At 46.7% G+C, this 12,661-nt stretch overlaps 4 non-coding genes across 4 annotated transcripts; 1 reads left to right on the top strand and 3 right to left on the bottom strand.

Annotated features, from left to right (window-relative positions):
* Positions 1 to 3,982: 3,982 nt before the first annotated feature.
* TRNAD-GUC (transfer RNA aspartic acid (anticodon GUC)) lies at positions 3,983 to 4,054 on the bottom strand. The gene has a single exon. It is a non-coding gene; the product is annotated as a tRNA-Asp (tRNA).
* Positions 4,055 to 6,911: 2,857 nt separating this feature from the next.
* Positions 6,912 to 6,983, top strand: TRNAE-UUC (transfer RNA glutamic acid (anticodon UUC)). The gene has a single exon. It is a non-coding gene; the product is annotated as a tRNA-Glu (tRNA).
* Positions 6,984 to 8,068: 1,085 nt separating this feature from the next.
* On the bottom strand, positions 8,069 to 8,151 carry TRNAL-AAG (transfer RNA leucine (anticodon AAG)). Its single transcript has one exon. It is a non-coding gene; the product is annotated as a tRNA-Leu (tRNA).
* Positions 8,152 to 10,115: 1,964 nt separating this feature from the next.
* Positions 10,116 to 10,187, bottom strand: TRNAD-GUC (transfer RNA aspartic acid (anticodon GUC)). The gene has a single exon. It is a non-coding gene; the product is annotated as a tRNA-Asp (tRNA).
* Between the last annotated feature and the right edge of the window lie 2,474 nt (positions 10,188 to 12,661).

The raw sequence follows: 12,661 nt of genomic DNA, 5'->3' as shown, positions 1-12,661 counted from the left end.
AAACCATCTGGCCTATGGAGTACATGATGCCCAATAGTTACAGTTCATTGTAATTTGAGATATTGACCTGGATCATGATTAGTGCCAGGAGTATCAAGGATTACAACACACATGATGACACCTCTATCTCAGTCATTTATTCTTAATCAGTCAGGGATATCTGTAGTAAGGTATCTAAGAGTTCATTAGACTCCTGCCTGAAAGCAGTCAGTGAAGATCACAAGAGAGATCCTCTAGAATGATCCCCTCAGGGTTCCCACCAAGTAGACTATCTTTCTCCCTCAGCATCTAATTAAAAGAATAATTCTAAATCTCATACCATCTTTTAAGATGCTACACTCTTCTTTCACGTAGGTGGTATGAGCGCCCTTTCTCTCTCTGTCTCTCTCTCTCCTCTATCTCTGTCTATCTGTCTCTCTTCTTCACTGAGGAATTCTTGTTCACCAAAATCATTGAAGAGGTCCCTTTTCATACAGGTTAACAAACATTCAGCATAGACAGTGACCCCTTCAAGTACCTGGTGGTAATATAAAACAAGGCACTTTCCATTGAGATCACCCTTAGGTTCCCCAAGTTGGAAAGCAAAAGTTCTTTTCCTGGAAAGAAGTTGTCCCAACCAACCCAAAGGAATGCAGTCCTGCCAGTGGAGGGGGTCCTGAGCTGTTTACCTAGGAGCAATGGAGCCCTCTGAAGGGACAGAGAACCTGAGGTCTTGGTCACTTTGGACCAGGGAGGGACTAAAGAAAATCAAAAGCGTCTTTTATCCAAAAGAAATACCAACTTTTTAGGTTAGTCTCCCTGGAGTCTAGATTCAAGAAACCATTGAGTAGGAGAGTCCTTCATTTTCTTCAGCAGTCAGAGATACAATGATGAACCTCTTGAGCAGCAGGGAGTCAATGTCTCAACAAATATTTATTGTTCCCTTTCTCTCTGTGCTAGGTGCTGGGTATGTAAAGAAAGGCAAAAGCACAGGTTCCTTGCTTTCAAAGCCCTCACGGTGGAAAGGTCTGACCCAGAGGTTCCCAAAGTGGGTAATATTGGCAATACTACCCCCTAGGAGGTACTGGAATGATCCAGGGGAGGGCTATAGTAGCCTCGGGTGTAATTGGGGGTGTTGAATAAAAATAAGGGGGAGGTGGAAGCATAAGGAAAGAAGAAAATATAAGAAAATTTTGAGAAAACGTTCATACATGTTTCATCTGCTGTATAGCACAAAGTCATAATGATTTCATTATTTTCCAAATAGACACACAAAATGCAAGTTATAACCAATCAGTGGTCAAGTCTGACAATAAGTCTTAACAAGCAAGTGTTGGCAGTCAAGCATGTGAGCATTGTGGGGAAGTCCAGCATGCATTGGCAGCAATATGTTTGTGTAATGACTTGTTTACAATACAATACTATATAGTTACATGATGCAATACTGTGACATCAAAATTTCAATTCAGGAAAAAACCCACAAATTTACAATAAATTATTAAATTTAAGATGCATCATTAAAAAATTTATATTCCTTTGAAATGATGCAAATTTTTAAGATGGTAAAGTGTTAAAGAAAGTAGATGTCCAGGGAGCATTGAGTAATTTTTTTTAAAGGGAGCAGTAGGCCTATTTGGCCTCAAAACCTCTGATCTGACCATATCACAACCAGGTTTCCACCTCTCCCTTTTCTTCCTCCCCATCATACTCAAATTCCAGTGGCTCCTATGGTTTCCAGGATTAAATACAAACTTTTTTGTTATGCATTCAAAACCTAACCTAGCCATTCTCACCTTTCCAGTCTCCTACCAATTACTCTTGCCCAGGTCTTCTTTAATTTAGAGGCAATGTTACCCATGCTGTTCCACAAACAAGACACTCTGTCTCTCAATTTGGGTATTTTCCCTGGCTGTCTCTCATACTTGAAATGGTTTCCTTTCTCATCTCTGCCTACTGGCTTCTTTTTAATCCAAACTCAAATTCCATCTTCTGGGAAACCTGTCTCAACCTCTCCTAAATCTTGTGCCTTCTCTCTTTTATTTCAAATATGTCACATACATAGCTTGTGTGTACCTATTATGTATATTTGTTGTTGTCCCCTTAGATTGTGAGCTTTTTGGGAACAGTTACTGTCTTTTGGTTCTTTCTGTATCCCCAGCACTCTGCACAGTGCCTGGCACAGAGTGGTAGTTTAATAATATTTATTCATTAACTGCATGACTAGTGGGGGAGAAAATATGTGAGTAACCATGTAACTACAAGCTTTATACAGTGTAGAGTGGAAGTCACCTCAGAGGGAAAATACTAGCAATGGAGCTGACCAGGAAGTACCTTTGGCAAAAGGTAGCATTTGAACCAAGTCTTGAAGGAAATCAGAGAAGAGGGAAAGTGATAAAGAGGAGGGAGGGAATTCTGGGCATGAGGACAGCAAGTGTAAGGGTTGTTGTGAGGAACAAAGGAAACAGTATTTGTAAAGTTCTTAGAGCACTGCTTGGCATATAGTATAACAGGCATTGAACTGAATGCTAGCTGGTATTTCTAGAAAATCTACCCAATGGTGGCATGTCTGAAACTTCTTTCAGGACAGTTAACAATCTCGAGATATAGGACTGATCCAAAGACAGGAGCTCTAAGAAGTGCAGAGGATGACTTTATTTTTTTTTTTAGGCCCTTTTCTCCCTCCAGCCCATCCCCTGAGAATGCGCAGTGGACTGATGTGATGCTAGACTGACTTCCATCAAGTCCTCTCTTTCGGTAAAGATGCAGAAGCTCCCCTAGGAAATCCTCCCAGGCCACACTGTCTTTGTCACCACCAGCAGGACCCAGAGTCGAAAGTCTTCTTGACCAGACCTGGTCAAATTCACCCTCTTGCCCACTTCTGATGACCCCGAAAGCATTCCCTTGTGCCTTCCACAGACTTTGTCCCCCTCTGTAGCCTGTGCCTACACTCCGTTTCTCCCTGAAGGTAAGGAACTGAGTCATTTTTTCAGGTTCTCACACAGCTTTCTCACGCCCCTTTCACTGGACATAGGTCACTGTGTGTGTGTGTGTGTGTGTGTGTGTGTGTGTGTGTGTGTGTGTGTGCGCGTGCGCGCGCGCGGTCTCGCGTGTGTGTATACTCTCCCTATCTTGCCGCATAACCCGTAGAGGGTGAACCCTTTTCCACTTTGACCACCTTTCAGGGAGTCGGCGGCGAGTTCTGAGGAACTATTTGTGTCTGGGCCTAGTGAAGGCTGATTTGGAGGCGTCTTGGTCCTGGCTGTTGAGGATGTTAAGTACTGCAAAGGCTGATGGAGTGAGGAATTGCTACATCAGGGAAAGAAGCAACAGGTGCTCAAAGCCAATCAAACAAAAGACGCGTCTGGTTCCTAGCTGCGAAAATGCCAGAGTTTAACTCAGACCACCAGTGAGCACCCAAGACACCTGGGATTCAGCAATCACTGTAGCCTTGTGTTGTTCAGTAAACTTCTCCATGTAAGTTATCCTCCGTCTATCTTTGCATGCAACACATTCGATTTCCCCTCTATCTGCTTCGGATCTGAGCACCCGCAAGTTCCGACACCATTCTCTCCTGTCCACTCCTAACTTCTACACAAAGTGGCCAATCACTTTCTTGTTCCTAGACTCGGGAGCTGTTGCCCTTTCTGGAAAAAGCTTGTCCTCGCAGGGAGCAAAGTCCTCAGGACAGCAACTGCTGAGGCTGGAAGCGCAAGCGAGTCCCCCTTGCTGCCCAGGCTGCCCCAGAGAAGTCCAGCCTCCGACTCAGCAACGACCCGCACAACCTCCTCGAGCCATCCTGTCGTTTGCCCTAGCTTCCTATTCCCTGGGTGCTAGTTGGATGGACTCAGAGCTGCAGTTTTTCTTTCCTGTGGTCGCTGAAGTGTCTGTGGGCAGAAGGAAAGCATCCTCGGGACCTCTGCGCTGGGGCACCCCACGACTGGAGTCAGGTGAAGGAATTGTGCGTGACCTCCAGGTGCAAAACAAGAGGAGAAAACAACGTTTGCTCCTCGTCGGGGAATCGAACCCCGGTCTTCCGCGTGACAGGCGGAGATACTCACCACTATACTAACGAGGACTCACATGCGACCCAATACCTTACTCTCCAGACATGTATGTAGGCCATCTCTCCCAGGCAGAGGAACCTGTCCTATAAATCACACCCTATCTTTGCAGAGATCCTACCCCAATCCGTTTGCGCCTTGTTCCTCTCTTCTCTGCAGATAGATCCAGGCGGCTGAAAGCCAATTCCACTCAAATCCCCATCACATCCAGACCCTCCTCCATCCCCCCTCCCTTCACTCAACTCTCCCAGTCACCACCGAGGCCAAGTCTCCAGTAATCTACCAAGATTCACCACTCCCCTTAGGGAAACTTCACCCTTCCCACCCATGCACCTTCACCCGGGTTCGCCTCTGCAACTTCGTCCCCACTCCCTACCCTTACATCGCCTCCAAGCACCGTTACTGGCAGATATTATCTGTGCGACTTTATTCAGCACACTGCCACTCAACCCGCCTGAAGTTCCCTCACCTGTCAAATTAAGGACTTACATAATGAGTGACGCCTAAGGCCTCCTTTAGTTCCCAAACCAGGACCCCGGCTTCCTACCGCGGTCTGACAGTAGGTAAGTCATTTAAGTTTTCCGTTCTCCCGGGCACCTCCTTCAGGGTATCGAGTTGGACGGCAGTTGCCAATCGGTCTTAGCAGAAGGAACTTCTCAACGGGGTCCCCAAAATAATGAAGCTTCTTGGGTCAAGAGCAACAACATCGACCCCACTACATGGAAGTCTTCAACTCCATAGCAGAAGCATTTCTCCGGCAGCTCTCACTATGTCTGAGGCACCGAACTAGGCACTGGGAATACAAAGACAAATCCCAGCCCAGTCCTGGCCTTCAAAGAGTTTCCAACAGGGATAGTGGTGGTGGTGGTGAAGAGTATGCGGGCAGAGATTCAGCCTGCAAACAGATACATAGCTATAGGAGCATTTGAAGAATGAAAGAGCAGGAACAAGTAGGGTAGATGTAGATGTCGATAAAGGGTCTCCCTAGGAGGTGGCACATGAATTGAGCTTTGATGGAATCTGGGAATTCCAAGAGGTAGAGAAAAAAAGATTTTCCCTGCTGAATCCACAGATATTGGCTCTGAGGTGACTGACACTTTTCGTGATCTGTTTGGAGCCGTTGACTTTTGACCTGTCTTCTTCCAAAAACTTCCTGTTACTGTCCTTGGACCATGAGTCTGTTAGAGGCTCTTCAAGTCCCAGACTTTGTCAGTCCCCCCTCCCCCAGTCCCACAGGCTGTACGTCACACTGAGAAGGTGGCAGCAGATAATAGGTGATGCTAATATTTGTTCCATCCTGAAGTTTCTTTCTTCATTTCATTTGTTTTGTTTTATGTCAAAGCTTACAAATGTTATGGAATCATTTTTGTCTCTGTAGGCTTCTACGTGTGATGTCCTCTCTCTGCCTTTTTTGGTTAAGAATTCTTCATCTAGTCACATTTGTGAAAAGCACCTGATTCCTGTTCCTTTCTATTCTGTTTTTAAAAATAACACTTCCTTCCTCAAAGTTGGCTATCCATTCTGAGATAATTGCATTGCAAGGTGTAAGATGTTGGCTACCAACAAGGTCTTTGAGTAAGAGAGGGACATGATCACATTTTGCTCTTGGAAGAAAATTTTGGCAAACTGTGTCAAAAAATGGTTGGAGAGAAGAAGTATTGAGAGCCCAGAGATCAATTTGAAAAACTGTTCCCATAGTCCAAGAGCACCTAAAGGAGGTCTGTGACCCTTGAAGCTGAGAGGGGGAGAAGGAGATGAATATGAAGGAGGGTATAGAAGTGAAGAGGCCAAGATTTGGAAACTGAATGGATGTAGTTTGAGAGGAAGAGGGAAGGGTGGTGTAATATGGATCGTTAGGTGGAGGGTAGAGAGCAAGGTGAGTGGGAAGATGGCTGCATCTTTCACAGAATTACAAAATTTCCTCTTCCCTAGATCTCTTCACCCAATGGGAAGGTGGGAGGGTTTGGGAGAGGGGAGATGAGATCCATTTTGTACTTGTTGAATTTGAGGTGCAATGGTTATGTGCCATAGGAATGCAAAGGGGATATTGGTCTCTATATATACATCTCTGCAATGTGCCAAGAGTTAGCAGTAACTGGAACCAGTGGAAGAACTGAAGAGATCAAAGAGGATGAGATGTGAATGTCTGCAGAGTTGGAAGACAAGAAGGTCCAGGAATGGATATCCTGGAAGGACACCCATAGTGAGTGGATCTGGATCATGAAGTCTTCTGAGGCAAAAAAGAGGAAGGCATAGCCATGGAGTAAGGAAGAGAAACTGGAGAAAGAGCCAGGTTAGGGAAAACGAGGATGAAGAGAATATCCAAGTAGAGGGGTTGCATTGTCCAAACCTGAAGAGAGATTCAGAAGGATGATCTCTCTTTCCCTCCAATCCTCTCTGACCTGGGTGACGGCAGTTGCAGTTGAGGAATCAGATGAGAAGGTGCTCATAGGAAGGGTTGGTGGTGAGTGGGAGGAAAGAAAGTTGTGATTAGTTGTCTGAACGGCTTTTGCTAGGGGATTCCCTGCAGAAGTGAAGGAAGGATGACAGCTTCTAGGTAAGCTTTTCTTGCTAAAGAGTTCCTTGTTAGCCTGTCCTTGTAAGACCTGGTCTGTCTGTGTCTGTCCAGGAGTAGGACAAAGGAGTAAAGTAAGATACCCACCTGTCCCCATCGCCCTATCACCACCACTGTGGTGCACCCAAATACGGACCACCCCCATGGAATCCCAGGGCCTCCCTTCAAACGCTAATTGGATGGGGATCGGGGCTGAGGTTCATTACCACGTTGGAAGACTAACTGCAGTTGGTATAGTGGGGCCTTTCGCACCAGCCAAGAGACTGTAGTAATTGGGTGAAAGATACGTTTATCGGTCCCTGGTGGTCTAGTGGCTAGGATTCGGCGCTTTCACCGCTGCGGCCCGGGTTCGATTCCCGGTCAGGGAAGAGGTTTTTACACTCCACCAACCCAGTGAAATAAATACACTCTCACTAGCCTCGGCCTTTTCACATCACCTATCCCTAAGCGAAAGAAGCCAGCACCCACATTCTGGGAAAAGGGGTTCGCTTTCTACTGTCCCGCAATACAGGCTGCAATCTTGGCATCAGCTGCTGGCGCCGCAGCCGGCAATCGGACCCAACTTTCAGCAACACCTTTTCGATTTCGCCGAGAAAATTCCCTAGCCTAGTATCTCCCTTACATTTTGGGCATATTTATAGGTTAAAAAAAGTCAGACAGCTCCTCTAGATACCTAAAGACTAAAATCTTCCTACAAGCTGCTGGGAGTCGGTGAGGGATGATCGAGATGACGTAAAAAAAAAGGGAGCCCCACTCCTGTACATTAGGGTCTCGAGTCTGGAAACAGGTAGATGGTCTAAGGAAGGATTCCTAATGGTCCTCGACCTAAACCGCCACTAGGAGGAATCCAGAGAAAGAAGGCAAGAAGAATTGTATGAACGGATCCACATTGAGCTCAGCAGAACCAGAGAATGTAAGAGATGCTCAGTGAAGGGAAATGTCAATGCCAAGAACCCAAAAAGGAAGCCAAGGGTTCTGTCATTCATTTTAGACTAGTCCTGAGGAAAGTTGCTTGTGCTGGGAAGAGCGGAAGGAGATGAGACTGCCAACAGTACCTCTCCTGGAGTACACAGAGGGGTTGAGATTGACAGATCGGCTTGGAAAGTTACGACCGAGTCTGGAGCAGCCTTTGTGTTCCCTGGCACCGCACCACTTCCCAAACGCCTTTGAGGGTGGTCTGGGAACACCAGATTATGGCGCCAGAGAACGATGGTTCCTGGGCTTTTTTTTTTCCGGACGGGGGCCAGAAAGGACAAGATTTACAGATAAGCAGAGCTCCAGGGTGTACCGGCAGAGTGAAATGAAGAGCCAAAGAGGGGCTTTCGAAGGGTGAGTGAGTTTCCGTTTTGGGATAAGCCTGTCTTCGGCTTCTGCTTGTCTTATGTTGACGTCCAGCCTTTCCTAGGAGAAGAGAGTTGACAGTAACACAGGATGAAGAAGGAAAAGCACTTTTTGTCAGAAGTGGGATTCGAAACCACGCCTCCAGGGGAGACTGCGACCTTAACGCAGCGCCTTAGACCGCTCGGCCATCCTGACTACTTTGACGAACTTCTCAGTTACATCACCCTTGGCACAAATCAACTCTTCCTTTGAATGCCTTAGGAGACTGACTACAGTAGCTTCCTCCTCTTGCTGGGTCCACATAAACCTCATTGGTCTCCTAATTTCAAGATAACCTCACCAGAGGCTGATGTCCTCCCCATCAACCTCATCCATAGCACCAGCCCCTTCACTACACTCCCACAGCCTTCCAATGAAAGCAACCAGAATGGAAACACTTCTCCCCTCAAAAAAGCTGACCAGTCTGTTAATGGCTTCTGTCTCTCTGTGCATCTGTCAGACTGGACCCGTGGGTGCCCACCTCCACACTCGGCTTCCAAGTCTCTGAGAAGCAGACATTGTCCTAGGGCAGGCCAGAGAAGATCCTTCATTATGAAGTCAGTCTGTTCCAGTATCAGGAGCTCTCCAAGTCCATTCAGAAACTCTCTGTCCTGCTCCAAGTGAGAAGGACTGGCAGCTGGAAGCTCAGCCTTGGGGAACCAAAGCAAATTACCTGGTGGCTTCCCCTTAGGGCCATTAGGCTCTGCTTTGGGAGAAAGTGGGAGTAGGCACAAGCCAAGGAGAGCAGCAAACCCAAGAGAATCTCTGGGAACAGGCTCCAGGCTGGACACCCCCATTTGGCACCAAGGAATGCCTTTGAGGCCATTAGAAGGGGGCAGGAGAGTCAAGTTGATCAGACCTGAAGGGAAAGACATTCTGGTCAGGGGTGATGACTGCAATAAAGGAGACCTAGGCCAGGTGAGGAGGTTTTGGAATGGCAGATGTTGCAGTGGTAGAGACCCTGCCAAGGTGCAGAGGCTGCAATGAGCACTTTGATTTGTGGAGACAGGGAGGCCAACTCTGTCTGTCACCAAAGCCATCACCATCCATCGGGCCTGGCTAAACTGAAGGGAACCAAATGGGCCCTCAGACCTTGCTGAGCTGCTCTGGTCCCCCAAATGCAGGCTGACCAGGAGGAAGTGCAAGGAAGGCCAACACTGCAGCCCCCTCAGGGGCACAGAGTTTATCCACTCCTGGCCCTCATCAGTGGGGATCTTGAGAAGACAGTCTCAGGCAGCCATAGCATGGCTAGGGGCCCTAGAGTCACCCCGTGTGGTGGCCACCCAGGCCTAGGCAGAAGAGGAAGCACCACACAAAAGGAAATGGAGGACCTGACATCTATCTTCATTCATTCACTCACTCATTCCTTCATTCATTCACTTCTGAATTGACTCAGAAGACTCAAGATTCCAGGTCCTTAATAAAGTTTCCCAGCCTCCTGAGGAACTTGGCTTTTCCAGAGACTGGACAGGACCTACTAAAGGCCATTGCCCTAAAGCTCAATAACTGGGTTCAGCTGAATGAAGACTGTACCCTTGTAGAATATCTTTCATTGGCTTGGATATCCTTCCTCTCTTAGGGCTAAATAACCCTTTTGTCAGTTGATATATGGACGACGAGTCTTATTTCACCAGAAACCTTGGACTAGCTTGGTGGTACCAGCCCATCCTGAGATAGGCTATACAAATACGATAGATATTGTCCCATCCCTAATGCTAACCCTTTTCCCACCCCAGATCTCCACCATCAGTAGCAAGCACCTAGTCAACTCTTTATCTTCCAACCCAATCTGCCCCCTGTCCGTCCCCTGTCCTTCCTTTCATGAGAATCCAGTGTTTGGTCTTCAAACAGGATTAATATAGGCTATACTCTAAGCCAGCAGCACACTCCTTTTTTTTTCTCTACCTCAGAAGCCAGACTCCATTATGGCTCAGGCCTTGGGAAGTTTCCAACCATTCCCCACTTGTTGGTGGTCCTTTCTTCCTCAAATACTTTTTAAGCAGTTTGAATCCCTATCCTGTCTCCAGGCCGAACGTCACTCGAAGCTTGAAGTTGAAACACTTCAAACTCAACAAGGTAACAAAAGGGGAAAAGGAGAGGAAAGAAAAGCCAAGCCCGTACTCCTCGTCGGGGAATCGAACCCCGGTCTTCCGCGTGACAGGCGGAGATACTCACCACTATACTAACGAGGAGCCGCTGCAGCGGCCTAGAGTACGGCATAGATATTTATGGAGGCCATTTAATGCAGACTCAGAAATGTTTTCTGTAAATCACACCCTATCAATACAGATTCTACCCCAGTCCCTTTGCACCTTTTCCCTGCCTTCCTCCCTTCTCTGCTGACAAATCCAATAGGGGAGAAACGCAATTCCTTGGGGAATTAACCCTCACCCTCACCGTCACCACCAGGGCCAGGCCTGGGGTCTTCAGTCAAGACTTACCTCTCCCCTCAGAGGACTTTCTTCTCTCTCACCCATGGACCCCCCACACCCCCCATGGGTGACCTCTTCAACCTCCTTCCCACTCCCTACCCTTACACCGCCTCCCAGCCGCTGGGAGTTTCCTGGCAGAGATTATCTGTGGGACTTTATTCAGCACACTGCCGCTCAATCAGCCTGAATTTCCCTCACCTGTCAAATTAAGGACTTTCATAATGGATGAAGCTCATAAAGCCCCATCTAGTCCCCAAACCACGAGCCAGGCTTCCTACCGCGATCTGACAGTAGGTAAGTCACTTAAGTTTTCTGTTCTCCTGAGCAGAGAGAGAATGTTACTGTTACTGTTACTGTGCTTGGACCATGTTAGAGTATGGTTCTTCAAGTCCTAGAATTCGTCAGTGTCGGGCTGACTGTCACACTGGGAGGTTGGGGAGGGGATGATAGGTGATGCTAATATTTGTCCCAACTAGCAGTTTCTGTCCTTATTCTATCCTCCTTGATTTGTTGCATGCCAAAGATTCCAAATGTTATATACTCATTTCTGCCCCTTTGGACTTCTACATATAATGTCCTCTCCCTTGTTTGGATAAGATTTCTTCATGTAACTGTTGGTGTTCACATGACCCCAAAATGTTGGGGTTCACCAGAATGAAGAGGAAGAGATGGAAAGGTTGCAGTGTCTGTCTTGAAAGAATTCACTTGGTCTCCAAGTTAAAGACATTTATTGGGATAACACACCCAGAGGGCTCCCTTCCTGATAGGAGGTCAAAGCAATTAGCCAGATTAGGTGTCTGCTCTCAATACAGTTTGAAAGGAAGGGGAAAGGGAAACAGGAGGAGGGGAGTAGGGGCATAGGAATGCTTAGAATATCAGGTAGTCTGGGACTATCTGTCATATAGATAGGCAAGTGGAACAGGAAAAGGGAAAGGGAGTTGTTCTGGAATGTCAGGTAGTTGGGGGGTGCTTTGTGAAAGTACACAAATAAGCCCATGGTGGGGAAATCAATGCATAATCCATGGCTGGTCAGATCCTACATCTTACCTTATATCTCATATAAGGCATCCTGCTTTCTTCATCTGCCTCTAACACTCTATCTATCTCAGCATAGCCACAGCTGTGAGAATCACCTAATTCCTATTCCATCTATTTTAAAAATATTTCCTTTCAAATTCCATTCCATGATGATTGTATTTTAAAGTGTAAAATGTTGGTTACCAACAAGGCCTTTGAGTGAGAGAGGAACATGGCCACACTCTCGAAAGAAAATTTTGGCAAACTGTGTCAAGAATTGATTGGAGAGGAAAAGAGAGACTGGAAGCCCAAAGACCAATTGGGAAACTGTTCCAGTAAGCCAAAAGAATGGTAATGAGCACCTAAAGTAGGCCTGTGACCCATTGGTTCTGAGAGGGGTAGAAGGAAATGAATGTGAAAGAAGGTGTGGAAGAGGCCAAGACTTGGAAACTGAGTGGTTGTGGTTTGAGAGGAAGAGTGAGGGATGTAATATGGATTTTGAGATGTAGGGTAGGAACCAAGGTGAGAGGGAAGATGACTGTCTTTCACAGAATTACAAAATTTCCTGTTCTCCAAACCTCTACACCTAGTGGGAAGGTGGGAAGGTTTGGGAGAGGGGAGATGAGCTCCGTTTTGTACTTGTTGAATTTGAGATATAATGGTTATATGCCGTGGGAACTCAAGAATGATATTGGTTTCTCTCTATATATCTTTGTAATGTGCCAAGGATTAGCAGTAATTGGAACCAGTGGAAAAACTAAAAAGATCAGAGAGAAGATGGGATATGAATGTCTGCAGAGTTGGAAGACAAGAAGGTCCAGGAATGGATATCCCGGAAGGACACCCATAGTGAGTGGATCTGGATCATGGGGTCTCCTGAGACAAAAGAGGGAAAGGAATAGCCATGGAGAAAAAAGAAGTTGGAAAGAGAGCCAGGCTAGGGAAGATGAGGATGAAGAGAATATCCAAGTAGAGGTGATGCACTGTGCAAACTTGAAGAGAAGTTCAGAAGAATGGGGGAATGGAATCTCTTCCCCCCCCCCTCCCGCCCCCATCCTCAATAACCCAGGTGAGAGCAGTTGAGGGATCAGATAAGAAGCCCCTGGGAAGGGTTAGAGGTGAGTGGGAGGAGAAAAAGGTGTGGCTAGTCACCTGAAAGTCCTTTTCTAGGAGATTCCCTGTAGAACTGAAGAATGAGGGAGGATGACAGAGAATGG

The sequence above is a fragment of the Notamacropus eugenii genome, chromosome 2, assembly GCF_028372415.1.
Source record: "Notamacropus eugenii isolate mMacEug1 chromosome 2, mMacEug1.pri_v2, whole genome shotgun sequence".
Classification (NCBI taxonomy): Eukaryota; Metazoa; Chordata; class Mammalia; order Diprotodontia; family Macropodidae; genus Notamacropus; species Notamacropus eugenii.
The sequence above is the reverse complement of the archived record's forward strand: the minus strand, read 5'-3'. Positions and strand labels throughout refer to the sequence as shown.